Source organism: Ovis canadensis, chromosome 3 (genome assembly GCF_042477335.2).
Source record: "Ovis canadensis isolate MfBH-ARS-UI-01 breed Bighorn chromosome 3, ARS-UI_OviCan_v2, whole genome shotgun sequence".
Lineage (NCBI taxonomy): Eukaryota > Metazoa > Chordata > Mammalia > Artiodactyla > Bovidae > Ovis > Ovis canadensis.
The window spans coordinates 192,845,559-192,864,267 of record NC_091247.1 but is presented as its reverse complement, the minus strand read 5'-3'; positions in this window follow the sequence as shown (position 1 = coordinate 192,864,267).

The window sequence follows — 18,709 nt, the reverse complement described above, 5'->3', positions numbered from 1 at the left end:
TCTTTGCTAATTAGTTTTTTCATTTTCCTTGGATAAATTCCCTGGAGCAAAATGAGACTTCCTTGGTGGTTCAGATAGTAAAGAATCTGCATGCAATGCAGGAGGCATGAGTTCGATCCCTGGGTTGGGAAGATCCCCTGGAGAAGGGATTGGCTACCCACTCCAGCATTCTTGCCTGGGGAATTCTATGGATAGAGGAGCCTGGTGGGCTCTAGTCCATGGGGTCACAAAGAGTCAGACATGACTGAGTGACTAACACTTTTACTTTCTTTCACGGCATGGTAGTTCTACTTTTAATTTTTTTCAGAAATATAATATCCATGCTGTTTTCCATAGAGGCTGCACCAATTTACATTTCCACTAATAGTGCAAGAGGTTTCCTGTCTCTCAAAATTCCTCAACAACATTTGCTATTTGTTTGTCTTTTTGATTAAATCCATTCTGACAAATGTGAAGGGATATCTCATTATGGTTTTGACTTGCATTTCCCAGATAATGAGTGATGTTGAACATCTTTTCATGTGTCTGTTAGCCATCTGCATGTCTTCTTTGGAAAAATGTCTATTCAGATCCTCTGCCCCCTTTTTAATAGAACTATTCAGTTTCTTTTTTATATTGAATTGTATAAGTTCTTTGAATGTTTTAGATATTAACACTTATCTTCTCCATTCACTAGGTGGCCTTTTTGTTTTGTTGAAAGTTTCTGTTATTGTGCAAAAAATTTTAGTTTGAGGTAGTCCCGTTTGTTAATTTTTCCTTTGACTTCCTTTGCCTGAGGAGACCTATCCCCCCCCCAAAAAAAGAAAAAAAAAATTACTAAGAACTATATCAGAGAGGTACTGCCTATGTTTTCTTCTAGAAGTTTTGTTGTTTCAAGTCTTATGTTTAAGTCTTTAATTCATTTTAAATTTGAATTTATTTTGTGCTTGGTGTGAGAGAACAGTCCAGTTTCAGGCTGTATAGAGCTGACTAGTTTTCCCAACTCAATTTATTGAAAGTGCTGTCTTTCCCCATTCAGAGAAGGCAATGGCACCCCACTCCAGTACTCTTGCCTGGAAAATCTCTGGTTGCAGTCAGTGAGGTCACACAGAGTCGACTGAAGTAACTTAGCAGCAGCAGCAGCAGTCTTTCCCCATTGTAGATTCTTAATTATCTTGTTATAGATTAATTGTCCATGTAAGCGTGGGTTTATTTGGGGGCTCTCTATTCTGTACCATTGATCTATATGTCTGTTTTTGTACCAGTACCATACTGTTTTGATGTTTGTAGCTTTGTAGTATAGTTTGAAATCAGGGCACATGATATCTCTAGTTTTGAACTCTTTTCTCAGGGTTGTTTTGAGTTTTTAGGGTCTTTTGTGTTTCTACACAAATTTTTAATTTGTCCTAGTTCTGTGAAAAATGCTGTTGGTATGTTGATAGGAATTGCATTAAATCCATAGATTTCCTTGGGTGGTATGGTTGTTTTAGCCGTATTAATTCTTCCAATCCATGAAACCAGCATATCTTTGTTATCTTCAATTTCTTTAAACGTTTTTTAGTTCTCCAAGTCCAGAGAACTGATTAGAATTATTCCTAGGTATTTTATCTTTTTTGATGTGATTATAAAGATTGTTTTCTAATGTCTCTTTCTGGTAGTTCATTGTTGGTGTATAGAATGCAACAGATTTCTGTATATTAAATTTGTATCCTGCAACTTTACCAAATTCATTGATGAGTTTTAGCAAATTTTTGGTGTTGTGTTTAGGATTTTCTATGCATAGCATTATGTCATCTACAAATCTGTCATTATTTCCTTTACTTTCTTTCTGATATTTCATTGTTATTGTATAGAAATGCAACAGATTTCTGTATGTTAATTTTGCATCCTGCAGCTTTACCAAATTCATTGATGAACTCGAATAGTTTTCTTGTATCATCTTTAAGATTCTCTATTGTCTGCAAACAATAACAGTTTTACTTCTTTTCAAATTTGGATTTCTTTTCTTTTTCTTCTTTAATTGCTGTGGCTAGGACTTCCAAAACTATGTTGAATAAAAGTGATGAGGGTGGGCATCCTTGTCTTGTTCTTGATACTATAGGAAGTGCTTTAAGCTTTTCACAATTGAGTATGATGCTAGCTATGGGTCTGTCATAGATGATATTTGTCATATTGAGTATGTTCCCTCTATGCCACATTCTAAAGAGTTTTTTTTATCATAAATGGATGTGGAATTTTATCAAAACCTTTACTTCATCTACAGAAATAATCATATGGATTTATCCTTTAATTTGTTAATGTGCTGTATCACATTGAATGATTTGTGGATACTAAAAAATTCTTGCATCCCTGGGGTAAATCCCACTTGTTCATGGTGAATTACTCTTTTAATATATTGTTGGACTTGCTTTGCTAGCATTTTGTTGAGGATTTTTGTTCTATATTCATCAGTGATATTGGTCTGTAATTTTGTGTGTGTCTGTGATATCTTTGTCCATTTTGATATCAAGGTGATTTGGGCCTCATAGAATGAGTTTGAATGTGTTCCTTCTTCCATAACTTTTTGGAATAGGTTCAGAAGGAAAGTTGCTAATGTTTGGCAGAATTCACCTATGACCCCATCTGGTCCTGGACTTTGTTTCTTGGGAGTTTTAAAATTACTAATTCAATATCAGTACTGCTGGTTGGTCTGTTCATTTTTTTTTTTCTTCCTGGTTCCGTCTTGGGAGATTATATCTTTCCAAGAATGTGTCCATTTTTTCTAGGTATCTATTTTATTGGCGTTTAATTGCTCATAGTGTCCTCTTGTGATCCTTCGAATTTTTGTGGTGTCAGTTGTAATTTATTTTTCATTTATGGTTTTATTGAGTTGGGTACTCTCCCTTTTTATTCTTTATGAGTCTGGCTAAAGGTTTATTCACGTTATCTTTTCAAATAACCAGTCTTTAGTGTAATTGACTTATCTGTTGTTTCCTCTTAGCCTATTTTTTTTTTAAATTTCTGTTCAGATCTTTATGATTTCTTCCCTGCTGCTAACTTTGTGTTTGTTTGTGTTAAAGTGTCTTGATATTATGGTATTACTGTGAATTTTCCCCCTCGTATCTATTAACACATGCTTTTTGTAATTAGGTCACCTGAAACTCCAACACTTTGGCCACCTCATGTGAAGAGTTGACTCATTGGAAAAGACTTTGATGCTGGGAGGGATTGGGGGCAGGAGGAGAAGGGGACGACAGAGGATGAGATGGCTGGATGGCATCTCTGACTTGATGGATGTGAATCTGAGTGAACTCCGGGAGTTGGTGATGCACAGGGAGGCCTGGCGTGCTGTGATTCATGGGGTCGCAAAGAGTCAGACACGACGGAGTGACTGAACTGAACTGAACTGAACTGATGATGGAACTGGTGATAGAAGCAAGATCCAATGTTTTAAAGAGCAATATTGCATAGGAACCTGGAATGTCAGGTCCTTGAATCAAGGCAAATTGGAAGTGGTCAAACAAGAGACAGCAAGAGTAAATGTTGACAATCTAAGTATCAGCGAACTAAAATGGACTGGAATGGGTGAATTTAATGCAGATGACCATTATATCTACTACTGTGGGCAGGAATCCCCCAGAAGAAATGGAGTAGCCATCATGGTCAACAAAAGAGTCTGAAATGCAGTACCTGGATGCAATCTCAAAAACGACAGAATGATCTCTGTTCATTTCCAAGGCAAACCATTCAATATCACAGTAATCCAAGTCTATGCCCCAACCAGTAACGCTGAAGAAGCTCAACTTGAATGGTTCTATGAAGACCTACAAGACCTTTTAGAACTAACATCCAAAAAAGATGTCCTTTTCCTGATAGGGGACTGGAATGCAAAAGTAGGAAGTCAAGAAACACCTGGAGTAACAGGCAAATTTGGCCTTGGAATGTGGAATGAAGCAGGGCAAAGACTAATAGAGTTTTGCCAAGAAAATGCACTGGTCATAGCAAACACCCTCTTCCAACAACACAAGAGAAGACTCTACACATGGACATCACCAGAGGGTCAACACTGAAATCAGATTGATTATATTTTTTGCAGCCAAAGATGGAGAAGCTGTATACAGTCAACAAAAACAAGACCGGGAGCTGACTGTGGCTCAGATCATGAACTCCTTATTGCCAAATTCAGATTTAAATTGAAGAAAGTAGGGAAAACCGCTGGACCATTCAGGTATGACCTAAATCAAATCCCTTATGATTATACAGTAGAAGTGAGTAATAGATTTATGGGCCTAGATCTGATAGATAGAGTGCCTGATGAACTATGGAATGAGGTTTGTGACATTGTACAGGAGACAGGGATTGAGACCATCCCCACGGAAAATAAATGCAGAAAAGCAAAATGACTGTCTGGGGAAGCCTTACAAATAGCTGTGAAAAGAAGACAAGTGAAAAGCAAAGGAGAAAAGGAAAGATATGAGCATCTAAATGCACAGTTCCAAAGAATAGCAAGAAAAGATAAGAAATCCTTCTTCTGCGATAAATGCAAAAAAAATAGAGCAAAAGAACAGAATGGGAAAGACTAGAGATCTCATCAAGATAATTAGAAATACCAAGGGAATATTTCATGCAAAGATGGGCTCGATAAAGGACAGAAATGGTATTGACCCAACAGAAGAAGAAGATATTAAGAAGAGGTGGCAAAAAGGCACAGAAGAACTATACAAAAAAGATCTTCACGACCCATATAATCACGATGGTATGATCACTCACCTAGAGCCAGACATCCTGGAATGTGAAGTCAAGTGGACCTTAGAAAGCATCACTATGAACAAAGCTAGTGGAGGTGATGGAATTCCAGTTAAGCTATTTCAAATTCTGAAAGATGATGCTGTGAAAGTGTTGCACTCAATATGCCAGCAAATTTGGAAAACTCAGCAGTGGCCACAGGACTGGAAAAGGTCAGTTTTCATTCCAATCCCAAAGAAAGGCAATGCCAAAGAATGCTCAAACTACCACACAATTGCACTCATCTCACATGCTAGTAAAGTAATGTTCAAAATTCTCCAAGCCAGGCTTCAGCAATACATGAACCGTGAACTTCCTGATGTTCAAGCTGGTTTTAGAAAAGGCAAAGGAACTAGAAATCAAATTGCCAACATCCGCTGGATCATGGATAAAGCAAAAGAGTTCCAGAAAAACATCTATTTCTGCTTTATTGACTATTGCAAAGCCTTTGACTGTGTGGATCACAATAAACAGTGTTAAATTCTGAAAGAGATGGGAATACCAGACGACCTGACTTGCCTCTTGAGAAATCTGTATGCAGGTCAGGAAGCAACAGTTAGAACTGAACATGGAACAACAGACTGGTTCCAAAGAGGAAAAGGAGTATGTCAAGGCTGTATATTGTCACCCTGCTTATTTAACTTATATGCAGAGTACATCATGAGAAACGCTGGACTGGAAGAAACACAAGCTGGAATCAAGATTGCCAGGAGAAACATCAATAACCTCAGATATGCAGATGACACAACCCTTATGGCTGAAAGTAAAAAGGAACTAAAACACCTCTTGATGAAAGTGAACGAGGAGAGTGAAAAAGTTGGCTTCAAGCTCAACATTCAGAAAACGAAGATCATGGCGTCCGGTCCCATCACTCCATGGGAAACAGACGGGGAAACAGTGGAAACAGTGTCAGACTTTCTTTTTTTGGGCTCCAAAATCACTGCAGATGGTGATTGCAGCCATGAAATTAAGACACTTACTCCTTGGAAGAAAAGTTATGACCAACCTAGAGAGTATATTCAAAAGCAGAGATATTACTTTGCTGACTAAGGTCCATCTAGTCAAGGCTATGGTTTTTCCTGTGGTCATGTATGGATGTGAGAGTTGGACTGTGAAGAAGGCTGAGTGCAGATGAACTGATGCTTTTGAACTGTGTTGTTAGAGAAGACTCTTGAGAGTCCCTTGGACTGCAAGGAGATCCAACCAGTCCATTCTGAAGGAGATCAGCCCTGGGATTTCTTTGGAAGGAATGATGCTAAAACTGAAACTCCAGTACTTTGGCCACCTCATGAGAAGAGTTGACTCACTGGAAAAGACTCTGATGCTGGGAGGGATTGGAGGCAGGAGGAGAAGGGGACGACCAAGGATGAGATGGCTGGATGGCATCACGGACTCGATGGACATGAGTCTGAGTAAACTCCGGGAGTTGGTGATGGACAGGGAGGCCTGGCATGCTGCAATTCATGGGGTCGCAAAGAGTCAGACACGACTGAGCGACTGAGCTGAACTGATGCTGGATGTATATATATTTTCAATTTTCGTAAATTCTTGATAATTATGTAAAGTTCTTCTTTGTCTCTTGTGACAGCCTTTGTTTTTAAGGTCTATATTGTCTGATATGAGTATTGCTACCACAGATTTGCTTTCATTTCCATTTGAATTTAATATCTTTTACAATCTTCTCGCTTTCAGTCTGTCTGTGTCTTTAGATCTGAAGTGAGTCTCTTGCAAGGAACATATATATGGATTTCGTTTTTGTATCCATTCAGCCACTCTGTCTTTTGACTGGAGCATTTAGTCCGTTTACATTTAAAGTCATTATTTGTACGTATGTACTTATTGTCATTTTGTTAATTATTTGTAGGTTGTTTCTATAATTTTCAGTAGTTCTTTTTTCCCCCATCTCCATTTTTGCTTTTGTCCCTTGTGATTTGATGCTTATCTTTTTATACTTGGATTCCTTTCTCTCTTTTATGTATATATCTATTATAGATTTTTTTGTTTGTTGTTACCATGAGATTTATATATAGCAACCTTCATACGTATGTGATTATTTAAGTTGCTGATCTCCTAAGTTCAAATGAATTCTTAAAACCTTGTATTTTTAAAACCACCCCCCCCCACACACACACATATTTACCACAGTTACTACTACATTGACATCATATTTTACATCTTTTTGTTTTGTGTATCCTTTAACTCCTTATTGCAGATACAGGTGATTTTACTACTTTTGTCTTTTAACATTCCTACTAGCTTTATGCATAGTTGATTTACTACCTTTCCTGTGCATTTGCCTTTGGTGATGAGATTTTTCTTTTCATAATTTTCATATTTCTAGTTGTGATGATTTCTTTTCCTCTTAGAGAAGTCCTCTTGCTGCTGCTAAGTCACTTCAGTCATGTCTGACTCTGTGCGACCCCATAGACGGCAGCCCACCAAGCTCCCCTGTCCCTGAGATTCTCTAGGCAAGAACACTGGAGTGGGTTGCCATTTCCTTCTCCGATAAGTGTATGAAAGTGAAAAGAGAAAGTGAAGTCATTCAGTCATATCTGACTCTTAGCGATCCCATGGACTGCAGCCTACCAGGCTCCTCCGTCCATAGGATTTTCCAGGCAAGAGTACTGGAGTGGGGTTCCATTGCCTTCTCCAGAGAAGTCCTCTTAGTAAAGCTCTTTTCATGGTCTTAACTTTTAGTTTTTGCTTGCCTGTAAAACTTTTGCCCTCTCCTTCAAATCTGAATGAAAGCCTAAGTAGAGAATTCTTGGTTGTAGTTTTTCCCTTTCAGCATTTTAAATATGCAGTATCACTCCTCTGGTCCCATCACTTCATGGGAAATAAATGGGGAAATTATGGAAACAGTGTCAGACTTTACATTTTTGGGCTCCAAAATCACTGCAGATGGTGATTGCAGCCATGAAATTAAAAGATGCTTATCCCTTGGAAGGAAAGTTATGACCAACCTAGATAGCATATTAAAAAGCAGAGACATTACTTTGCCAACAAATGTCTGTCTAGTCAAGGCTATGGTTTTTCCAGTGGTCATGTATGGATGTGAGAGTTGGACCATAAAGAAAGCTGAATGCTGAAGAACTGATGCTTTTAAACTGTGGTGTTGGAGAAGACTCTTTAGAGTTCCTTGGACTGCAAGGAGATCCAACCTGTCCATCCTAAAGGAGATCAGGCCTGGGTGTTCATTGGAAGGACTGATGTTGAGGCTGAAACTCCAATACTTTGGCCAGCTGAAACTCCAATACTTTGACCACATCATGCAAAGAGTTGACTCATTGGAAAAGACCTTGATGCTGGGAGGGATTGGGGGCGGGAGGAGAAGGGGACGACAGAGGATGAGATGGCTGGATGGCATCACTGACTCGGACAAGAGTTTTGGTGACCTCTGGGAATTGGTGATGGACAGAGAGGCCTGGCGTGCTGTGATTCATGGGGTCGCAAAGAGTCGGACATGACTGAGTGACTGAACTGAACTGAACTGAGCTACTTCTTTCTGGTCTTTAAAGTTTTTACTGAAAAGTCAGCTTATCACTTTATGGTAGTTCTCTTGTATGCAAGTTATTGGTTTTATCTTTTTACTTTAATATTCTCTGTCTTTAATGTTTGGCATTTTCATCATAATAACTGTTCTTTAGTATGGCTTTCTTTGGGTTCACTCTGCTTGGGACTCTCAGTGCTTTCTGGACCTGGATATCTGTTTCCTTTCTCAGGTTAGGGAAGTTTTTAGCTATTACATCTTCATATATATTCTCTGCCTCTTTCTCTCTTTTCTCTTTATGGGAACCCTACAGTGCAAATGTTAGTATACTTCATGTCATCCAAATTGTTCTCATTTCTTTTTGCTTCTTCTTTATTTTTTCACTGTTAAGCTTGGGTGATTTCCTCTACTCTGTTTTTCAGCTTGCTGATCCATTCCTCTGCATCATCTAATCTACTGCTGGCTCCTTCTAGTGAATCTTTCACTTCAGTTATTATATTCTTCATCTTTGGTTCTTCTTTATATTTTCTAACCCTTCATTAAAAGTTAATTTCTCATTCTGCTCATTAATCTCCTCCCAGGTTCTTTGAGTATCTTTATGATCATTATTGTGAACTCTTAACAGCTAGATTTCTTATCTTCACTTTTTAAAATTACATGAATTAATTAATTAATTTTGCTTTACAATATTATCTTGGTTTTGCCATACGTTGACTTGAATCTGCCAGGAGTGTACCTGCTTCACTTAGTTCGTCTTCTGAGATTTTTTTCTTGTTCTTTTGTTTGAAATATATTCCCCGGTCCCTTATTTTGCTTAACGTGATGCTTTTATTTCAATGTGTTGAGTAGGTTGGTTACGTTCCCCGAACGTGGAAAGCTGGCTTTTTGTAGGCCGTCTGTCCTGAGTTTTCCGTGAGTCCGCTTCCTTCTGGCCGTCAGAGGCGCCCTCTGTGGCCGTGCGGCCTTCTCTTGCAGTGACCTGGCCACTGTGGGAAATCCGGAAGGTGTGTCTGGTCCCCAGGGTGGTTGGTTGCTAGGTCCTGCCCTGTGTGGACTCTCCTGGCTGCTGGTGGGAAAGACTAGATCACAAAACAGCTAGTTGCAGAGCCCAGAGGGTACTGGGGCTAGTGCTGGCCCATAGGTGGGCAGAGTCAGGTTCTGAGGTGGGTGGTTGTACTGCCAAAGGTCCCAGATATAGTGTCAGCCTATTTATGAATTGGACTGGTCCTTGATATGGTTGACTGCAGCGTGGGGGTGTCCCAAAGCTGGTATCCACTCACTGGTGAGTGGGGCTGGGTCCCAGGATGGCTGGCTGTGAAGTTTAAGGTGTTTTGGAGGTGGTGTTGGCCTGCTGGAGGCTAGGGGTAAGAGCTTGGCTTGGTCCTAGGGTTGGTGCTGGCCTGTTGGTAGGTGGACTGGTTCCTGACACAGCAGTCTGTGGGGATGCAGTGGTCCTGGGGCTGGTGTCCATTTACTGGTGGGTAAGGGTGACTGCAGCCATGAAATTAAAAGATGCTTACTCCTTGGGAGAAAAGTTATGATCAACCTAGATAGCATATTCAAAAGCAGAGACATTACTTTGCCGACTAAGGTCCATCTAGTCAAGGCTATGGTTTCTCCAGTAGTCATGTATGGATGTGAGAGTTGGACTGTGAAGAAGGCTGAGAGCTGAAGAATTGATGCTTTTGAAGTGTGGTGTTGGAGAAGACTCTTGAGAATCCCTTGGACTGCAAAGAGATCCAACCAGTCCATTCTGAAAGACATCGGCCCTGGGATTTCTTCGGAAGGAATGATGCTAAGGCTGAAACTCCAGTACTTTGGCCACCTCATGTGAAGAGTTGACTCATTGGAAAAGACTCTGGTGCTGGGAGGGATTGGAGGCAGGAGGAGAAGGGGACGACCGAGGATGAGGTGGCTGGATGGCATCATTGACTCGATGGACGTGAATCTGAGTGAACTCTGGGAGTTGGCGATGGACAGGGAGGCCTGGCATGCTGCGATTCATGAGGTCGCAAAGAGTCAGACACGACTGACAGACTGAACTGAACGGCCAGGACTGACCTGAAGGCCAGGTCCTGGGTCTGGTTATTCATTAGAGGACAGAGACAGCTGGAGTCTCTGGCTGCAGGGCTCAGGGGTCCTGGAATTCATATCAGCCTGCTGGTGGTGAGGCTGAAGCTCAGGTTGTGCTAAGGCTAGCACCCGTCCAGTGGTGGGTGATCCTGCTTGCAGGGAAGTGCTAGCCCACTCCTGGTCTCTGGCTTCAGGATGCTGGGAATCTGGGAATTGGTGTCAGCACGCTGGTGAGCAAGACTGAGTCCTGAAACCCGGCTGTGGAGCCCCAGGGCATTTCAGGTCTAATGCCACCAGTATACTGGTGTGCGTGGACTGGTCTTGAGCCCTCTGGTGGACAAGGGTGGTGCCCAATGTGATTGTGGATTCAGGATGTCTTAAGGCAGCTGGTTTGCTGGTTCTTGGCATAAGACCTCCCATTACTGCTACTTACATACTTGTGGGCAATGCCAAGGCCCTGTGCTAGAGGATGGGTTCCCAAGCGATGTTTGTCAACACCAGTGTCCTCCTGGTGCAACAAGCTCTCACAATGACTCTCCAGTGTCTATGTCCCCAGCATGAGCTCCAGTTGCCTCCTATATCTCCAGGAGGCTCTCCAAGATCATCAGTGGGTCTGGCTGGGCTCCTTTCAAATTACCACTTCTGCCCTGGGTCCTGAAAGATGAAAAATTTTGTGTGCTTTTCTGGTGGCTGGGTGGTAAAGAGTCTGCCTTCCAATATAGGAGACTCAGTTTTGATCCTGCATTAGATTGAATGGGCTTTTACTGTTCTGGATCTCATTGTCCATTCTATATATCTTTGGTTGTAGAAGATCTTTTCTGCTAGTTTTCCAGTCTTTCTCATCAGTCAGTTCAGTCACTCAGTCGTGTCTGACTCTTTGAGACCTCATGGACTGCAGCACTTCAGACTTTCCTATCTATCACCAACCCCTGAAGCCTACTCAAATTCATGTCTATCACGTTGGTGATACCATTCAACCAACTCATCTTCTGTCATTCCCTTCTCCCGCCTTCAGTGTTTCCCAGCATCAGGGTCTTTTCAATGAGTCAGTTCTTCGCAACAGGTGGCCAAAGTATTGCAGTTTCAGCTTCAGCATCAGTCCTTCCAATAAACACCCAGGACTGATCTCCTTTAGGATGGACTGGTTGGATCTCCTTGCAGTCCAAGGGACTCTCAAGAGTCTTCTCCAACACCACAGTTCAAGAGCATCAGTTCTTCAGTGCTCAGCTTTCTTTATAGTCCAACTCTCACATCCATACATGACTACTGGAAAAATCATAGCTTTGACTAGATGGACCTTTGTTGGGAAAGTAATGTCTCTGCTTTTCAATATGCTGTCTAGGTTGGTCATAGATTTTCTTTGAAAGAGCAAGTGTCTTTTAATTTCATGACTGCAGTCACCATCTGCAGAGATTTTGGAGCCCCCCAAGATAAATTTTCTCACCAATACTGATAAACTATTTTTCAAATTATTGAAAAAATAGTTTTCCTTAAATAGTGAAAGCTTTGGTGTGTCCATCTGAATTAATCATCCCAGGGTCTTCCTACTCTGCCATCTTGGCCATGCCTCCAAATAGCTTGTTTAAAAATGACTCTGGGAGATTTCCTACCTAAGAGAGTCTCATTAGTGGAAGTCTAGCTGACAGTGCAGGGGACACAAGTTTGATTCCTTGTCTGGGAGGATGCTACATGCAGTAGGGCAGCTGGGCCTGTTCGCCACAACTATTGAGCTTTGCTCTAGAGCCCAGGAACTGCAACTAGTGAGCCCATGTGCCACAGCTACTGAAGACTGAACACTCTAGAGCATGTGCTTCAAAAGAGAGAGGCCACGGCAATAAGAAGCTTGTGTACTACGACTAGAGAGTAGCTTCTGTTTCTCACAACTTGAGTAAAGCTTAGTGAATTGGCCAAAGAATTCAGATATTTGAGATATATGGAGAATATAGTAGCTCTAAAGACAGTGGTAAGAGTGGCAAGAATATGCAGAACTGTACAAAAAAGATCTTCACGACCTGGTTAATCATGATGGTGTGATCACTCATCTAGAGCCAGACATCCTGGAATGTGAAGTCAAGTGGGCCTTAGGAAGCATCACTACAAACAAAGCTAGTGGAGGTGATGGAATTCCAATTGAGCTATTTCAAATCTTAAAAGATGATAATGTGAAAGTGCTGCACTCAATATGCCAGCAAATTTGGAAAACTCAGCAGCGGCCACAGGATTGGAAAAGGTCACTTTTCATTCCAATCCCAAAGAAAGGCAATGCCAAAGAATGCTCAAACTACTGCACAATTGCACTCATCTCACACGCTAGCAAAGTAATGTTCAAAATCCTCCAAGCCAGGCTTCAGCAATATGTAATCCATGAACTTTCAGATGTTCAAGCTGGATTTAGAAAAAGCAGAGTAACCAGAGATCTAATTGCCAACATCCATTGGATCATCCAAAAAGCAAGAGAGTTCCAGAAAAACATCTATTTCTGCTTTATTGACTATGCCAAAGCCTTTGACTGTGTGGATCACAATAAACTGGGGGAAATTCTGAAAGAGATGGGAATACCAGACCACCTGACCTGCCTCTTGAGAAATCTGTATGCAGGTCAGGAAGCAACAGTTAGAACTGGACATGGAACAACAGACTGTTTCCAAATAGGAAACAGAGTACGTCAAGGCTCTATACTGTTACCCTGCTTATTTAACTTCTATGCAGAGTACCATCATGAGAAACACTGGGTTGGAGGAAGCACAAGCTGGAATCAAGATTTCTGGGAGAAATATCAATAATCTCACATATGCAGATGACACCATTCTTATGGCAGAAGAACTAAAGAGTCTCTTGATGAAAGTGAAAGTGGAGAGTGGAAAAGTTGGCTTAAAGCTCAGCATTCAGAAAACTAAGATCATGGCATCCGGTCCCATCAATTCATGGCAAATAGATGGGGAAACAGTGAAAACAGTGGCTGACTTTATTTTTTTTATCAAAATCACTGCAGATGGTGATTACAAAAAATCATGAAATCAAAAGATGCTTACTCTTGGAAGGAAAATTATGACCATCCTAGACAGCATATTAAAAAGCAGAGACATTACTTTTCCAACAAAGGTCCATGTAGTCCAGGCTATGGTTTTTCCAGTAGTCATGTATGGATGTGAGAGTTGGACTGTAAAGAAAGCTGAGCACTGATGAATTGATGCTTTTGAACTGTGGTGTTGGAGAAGCCTCTTGAGAGTCTCTTGAACTTCAGGGAGATCCAACCAGTCCATCCTAAAGGAGATCAGTCCTGGGTGTTCATTGGAAGGACTGATGTTGAAGCTGAAACTTCAATACTTTGCCCACCTGATATGAAGAACTGACTCTTTGGAAAAGACCCTGATGCTGGGAAACATTGAAGGCAGGAGGAGAAGGGGATGACAGAGGATGAGATGGTTGGGTGGCATCACTGACTCAATGGACAAGAGTTTGAATCAACTCTGGGAGTTGATGATAAACAGGGAGGCCTGGTGTGCTGCAGTCCATGGGGTCGCAAAGAGTTGGACACGACTGAGCAACTGAACTGAACCGAACCGAACCGAACTGAGAGACAGTGGGACAGAATTGTTCTTGCTAAGCAGCATGGATGTTCTACAGTAGGATAGTGAACAATTGAGAGTAAATAACAGGAAACTAAAAGTCATGTGGGAAGTTGAATGGGCCTCTTTTTTGCATACAAGCATGGTCTCATTTCCTGCAAGGGGAAACTAGAGAAAGCTGAGGGCCAAGACAAGACTTTATGGTCACAGTGGCTGAAATTTAAAGACGACTAAATTTTAACCAAGATACATGGTCAATGGTATGTAAAGGTGATATGGTAGGATTGCCATGGTAAAATGTTGGTGTGCATGTGTGCCTGCGTGCTCAGTTGCTCAGTCATGTTCGGCTCTTTGTGAGCCCATAAACTGTAGCCTGCCAGGTTCCCGTGTCCATGGGACTTCCCAGGCAGGAATAGTGGAGTGAGTTGTCATTTCCTCCTCCAGGGGATCTTTCCTACCAAGGGGCCAAACACACAAAAGTTCAGGGAAGGGAGTAAAAGCTCAAGAAAATAGGCATGCTACACACACACACACACACACACACACACACACAAGTATGGCTGCCAGATGGTGAGATCAATATGTTCCATTGGCAGGCCAAGAGGATTCACAGTTTACCAAGACCATAAGGAAGTGCTGGTGAAATAAGCACAGCCACTGAACAGTAGCTTGGTAGTGCTCCTCTTTAGGGTGAAATTACACTAAGAGAGGTCTTTATAGGTCTCATCTCATTGATAGCAAAGAAGAGGTTAGGACCCTGAAACCCTAGAGGTTGGGTGAAGGCACTTAACTACCAGAAGACAAGGGTTTTCAATTATTATAATGACTGACAAGTTCAGTATGAATGCCAAGACGTACAATGTTACCAAAAAAGTTAGGAGAATGTGATAGCCTTATGGGCAAAATCGATGGGCAGTGATAAATGTAATCACTCAGCATCTACCAGCAGAAGAATGCAAGGATGGATAACTGGGAGGCTGAGTGTGGCTGCCATAATAAATGTGCCATGATCGTTGTCCAATTTACGGATCAAAGCCAATTTTCAGACCACAGAACCCATTCATTGTAGTTGTAGGTCCTCATGGAGATTGACCCTGTTATGACCACGGCATGCATATGTGTAGGACTCCTACAGTCTTTCTCAAAAGAGACCAAAGGCCATGCACATTTTAAAAACAGCTGGGCACTAAGCTTTAGTTAACACCGAAACCAGGAAACCTAACATACATATCATTAGGACCTCAGTCAGAGTGAGAGAATATTTAGGGTAGTTGAAGAATGGAGTTCTGTCCAAGGTTTACAATGGGTCCACTGATAGGAACAGAAACTACCTGGCCTGCACAGGCTGAAATATTATCTAGCCCTTTATAGAGAAAGTTTGCTGGCTTCAGATCTAAATGATGCCAGAGTGGTTATCCCTGTCATACTATCATATCTCCATTTGATTCACTCATCTGGCTCCTGAAGAAACTGGATGGATCCTGGGAGATGACTACAGACTATCTCCAGCTCAACCAAGGTATCCCTGATCATAGCTACTGTGCCAGATGTGGTATCTTTGTTAATCTAAGTTTATTGTTGCTGTTCAGTCGCTAAGTCATGTCCAACTCTTACAGTGAATTAATTTAGCCTTAGGAACAAGATATGTAGCAACTGGTTTAATGAATGCATTCTTTTCCATCCAACTCAGATAATGGGATCAAAAACCTTTCAGGGTATGTTCACATGAAAAGAATAAATATATATTTAACAAGGCAGTAGCAGGAGTGAACTATCAGATAGTGGATGCGAGAAGGATCAACACTTGTTCTCCAGTGTATATCATCTTCTTCCTTCTTTGTGGTGGAATCTCTGAGTCTCAGCAGCCTCAGAACTGCAGCTGAAGAGGCCATTTCCCAGCTTCTCTTGTAGCTAGGCATGGCTGGCCAGTGGGATGTGAATTGAAATGATATATGTACCTTCTGTGCCCTAACCTTAGAAAGAGGCATTTCCTTTCCTTCTCCCTTATCCTTGTTCTGCCAGTTAGAATGTGGATGTGATGGCTGGAGTCGGAGCAGGTATCTTGTTGTTGTTGTCCAGTCACCCAGTCGTGTCTGCCTCTTTGTGACCCCATGGACTGCAGCACGCCAAGCCTCCCTGTTTCTCACCACCTCCCAGAGCTTGCCCAAGTGTGTGTCCATTGCATTGGTGATGCCATCCAGCCATCTCATTATCTGATGCCCTTTTCTCCTTCTTCATGAGGTTTTCATGGCTGGCCATTCCCTCCTCCTGTGGATCACGTTTTTTCAGAACACTCCACTGTGACCTGTTCATCTTGGGTGGCCCTACACAGCATGGCTTATAGCTTCATTGAGTTACACAAGCAACTTCACCACAACAAGACTGTGGTTCCATGAAGGGGCCATGTATCTTAATGTAGGTTAAGAGAGAAGATTTTATATGGACGACTCCTGTAGGTTCCAGAGTCATCTGTAGAAGGGATAAATTTCTCCTGTGGTGAGAAGAAAAAATTACCCACAGAGAATGGCTACACCTGAGCAAGAAGAAAACAAAAAAATGAATATTCACAGATCAGCTACATTGAAGTAGAGGGACTTTTTGAATTGGATGAAGAATAATCTGGAAAGTCAGAGAATCAAGACAGAATTTTGTTAAGGTTGATGGGGGAGTGAATTTCTGTAAAGAAACTGACTCAGTCTCAGATGCTTGTATATTTTAGGTAGTAAATCTAATTGGGAGATAATAAACATACACACATATGTCTTAGATACAGTGATTGTAAAACATTCAAGTCACTACAGAGTGTTAACAAAGAGACTTTATGCTATTATTATAAAGTTGGGCGTAATGTTGCCTATGCACCTCAGTCACATGGTGATCAAGGATTCATAGCAAAGTACTAGAAAACAAAGAGCACAGAATTATTCATATTCCTCACAACAGGACTCATATAATCCATTTTTAATTCAGAAGTCTTGTTATCAAATATTTCTATAAAATCCTACATTTGGGGTATCTCATAAATCTATATAGATACACTATATAAAAATCTAACTTTACTTAAAAGTAACTTCATTAATGTAAAAGCTAATTTTATTGTCACTTAATCCCTAATTACTATCTAAAGGTATGATTAGCATTTGTTAAATTGGTAGAGAAATTAGGCAAAGTACTATATGATGTTGGGGTTTAAGATACACATCTAGCAAAGATTCTGATAAGTGTATTAGAATAATGTAAAAACTTATAACATGAGTAATAGTTAAAACAATGCCTTAGCTGTTTGTTAGTAGACTCCCTCATCCTCCCAAAAAAGCTTTTTTGTTTGTTTGTTTGTCGCTTATTGCCAGAAACAGATTTAGACACTGCAGGTTTGGTACAGTTTGTGCCTTTATATCCTTATAACTATGCTTTCAAACTTAGAAATTGTCATCAAAGAAAAAATTAATTAGTGTTTTATTTATAATTTAAATTGTAAGCCAGGTATTCCTGGATGACGGCTTAATAAATATGCAGGTAGAACTGTCTCTAACAGTATTCTCCAGTTATTTGGATGATTTTTTCCTATGTGAGGTGTCGTTTGACATAATGACAAAGAATTCTTTTTATCATTACAATCACTTAATATCCAAACTTAAAGAAATAAATGGAAGGCCCTTCCACCGTTCATGTGTAATACTTTGCTTTCTCTGGTCAACTTAAAAAAGTGATCAGACTCTCAGGAGAATGCTGCTTGGGGTTCCACCATGATCTTTCAAACCCCATTTTTCAAACTTCTGAGTTTTCTCATGATGTGTTAATTCTGTGGTGGACCAAAATTTTTGAAAAAGTTTAATTCAAACTCAATTTATCTTAGTTGTAGCAGCTCTGGCATGGCTTTCTGCCCAGAGTATTGCCTGTTCCATCTGCAAAAGTGGTAGAGTAAGTTCTAAGGAAGCAATATGATAGTTTAATATAGAGGTAAAACCTAGGTCATGTTTGGATTTTTCAATATGCATCACATAAAGTAGTGTTAGCAGCCACAGATACAACATTTAATTAAGGATTTGGAATTATGTGAATAATTTTGGAGTTAGAATTAACTCAGAATATTAAAAAAATTCAACATTTTTAATGTTTTTATAAAGTTTAATGGCCTAATCCTGAGATCTCAGTTTAAAGACCACTGCATTATTGAGGATATTTCGAAGATCAACAGGGGGAGAGAAGGGCAAGGCACAAGTGATTTATTCTTTGTCTCCATAATAAGCATCATGTATGCAGTCATCTCTGTAATGAGAGTGATTCTTCCTTTAGTTAAATTGAAATTAAACTCTTCCACCTTTGACATGCTTAAGATTTAAGTATGCAGACATTTAAGTTGGAGGTCTGAAGGCTATTTTTCCTACAGAACTGTGACTACCGTGTTTCTTATTGTCTTGGTCATGAAAGGTATGGACTTTCTCTGACATATTTTAACCAATATATATATCACCAGGCTTCCCTGGTGGCGCAGAGGTTAAAGCGTCTACCTGCAATGCGGGAGACCTGGGTTCGATCCCTGGGTTGGGAGGATTTCCTGGAGAAGGAAATGGCAACCCACTCCAGTGTTCTTCCTGGAGAATCTCATGGACAGAGGGGCCTGGTGGGCTACAGTCCATGGGTCGCAAAGAGTCAGACACGACTGAGCGACTCTTGGTATATATCATAAACCCACTGGCTCATCTATATAATATCCATCAAACTAATCAAAAAACTTAATTTTAGACATGAAAACCCACTTATAGCACTCATTTTATTGGTTAGCAAAGTCTGAAGTATTAATGGAAGACAGTGATAGCTGAAGCACTTATCC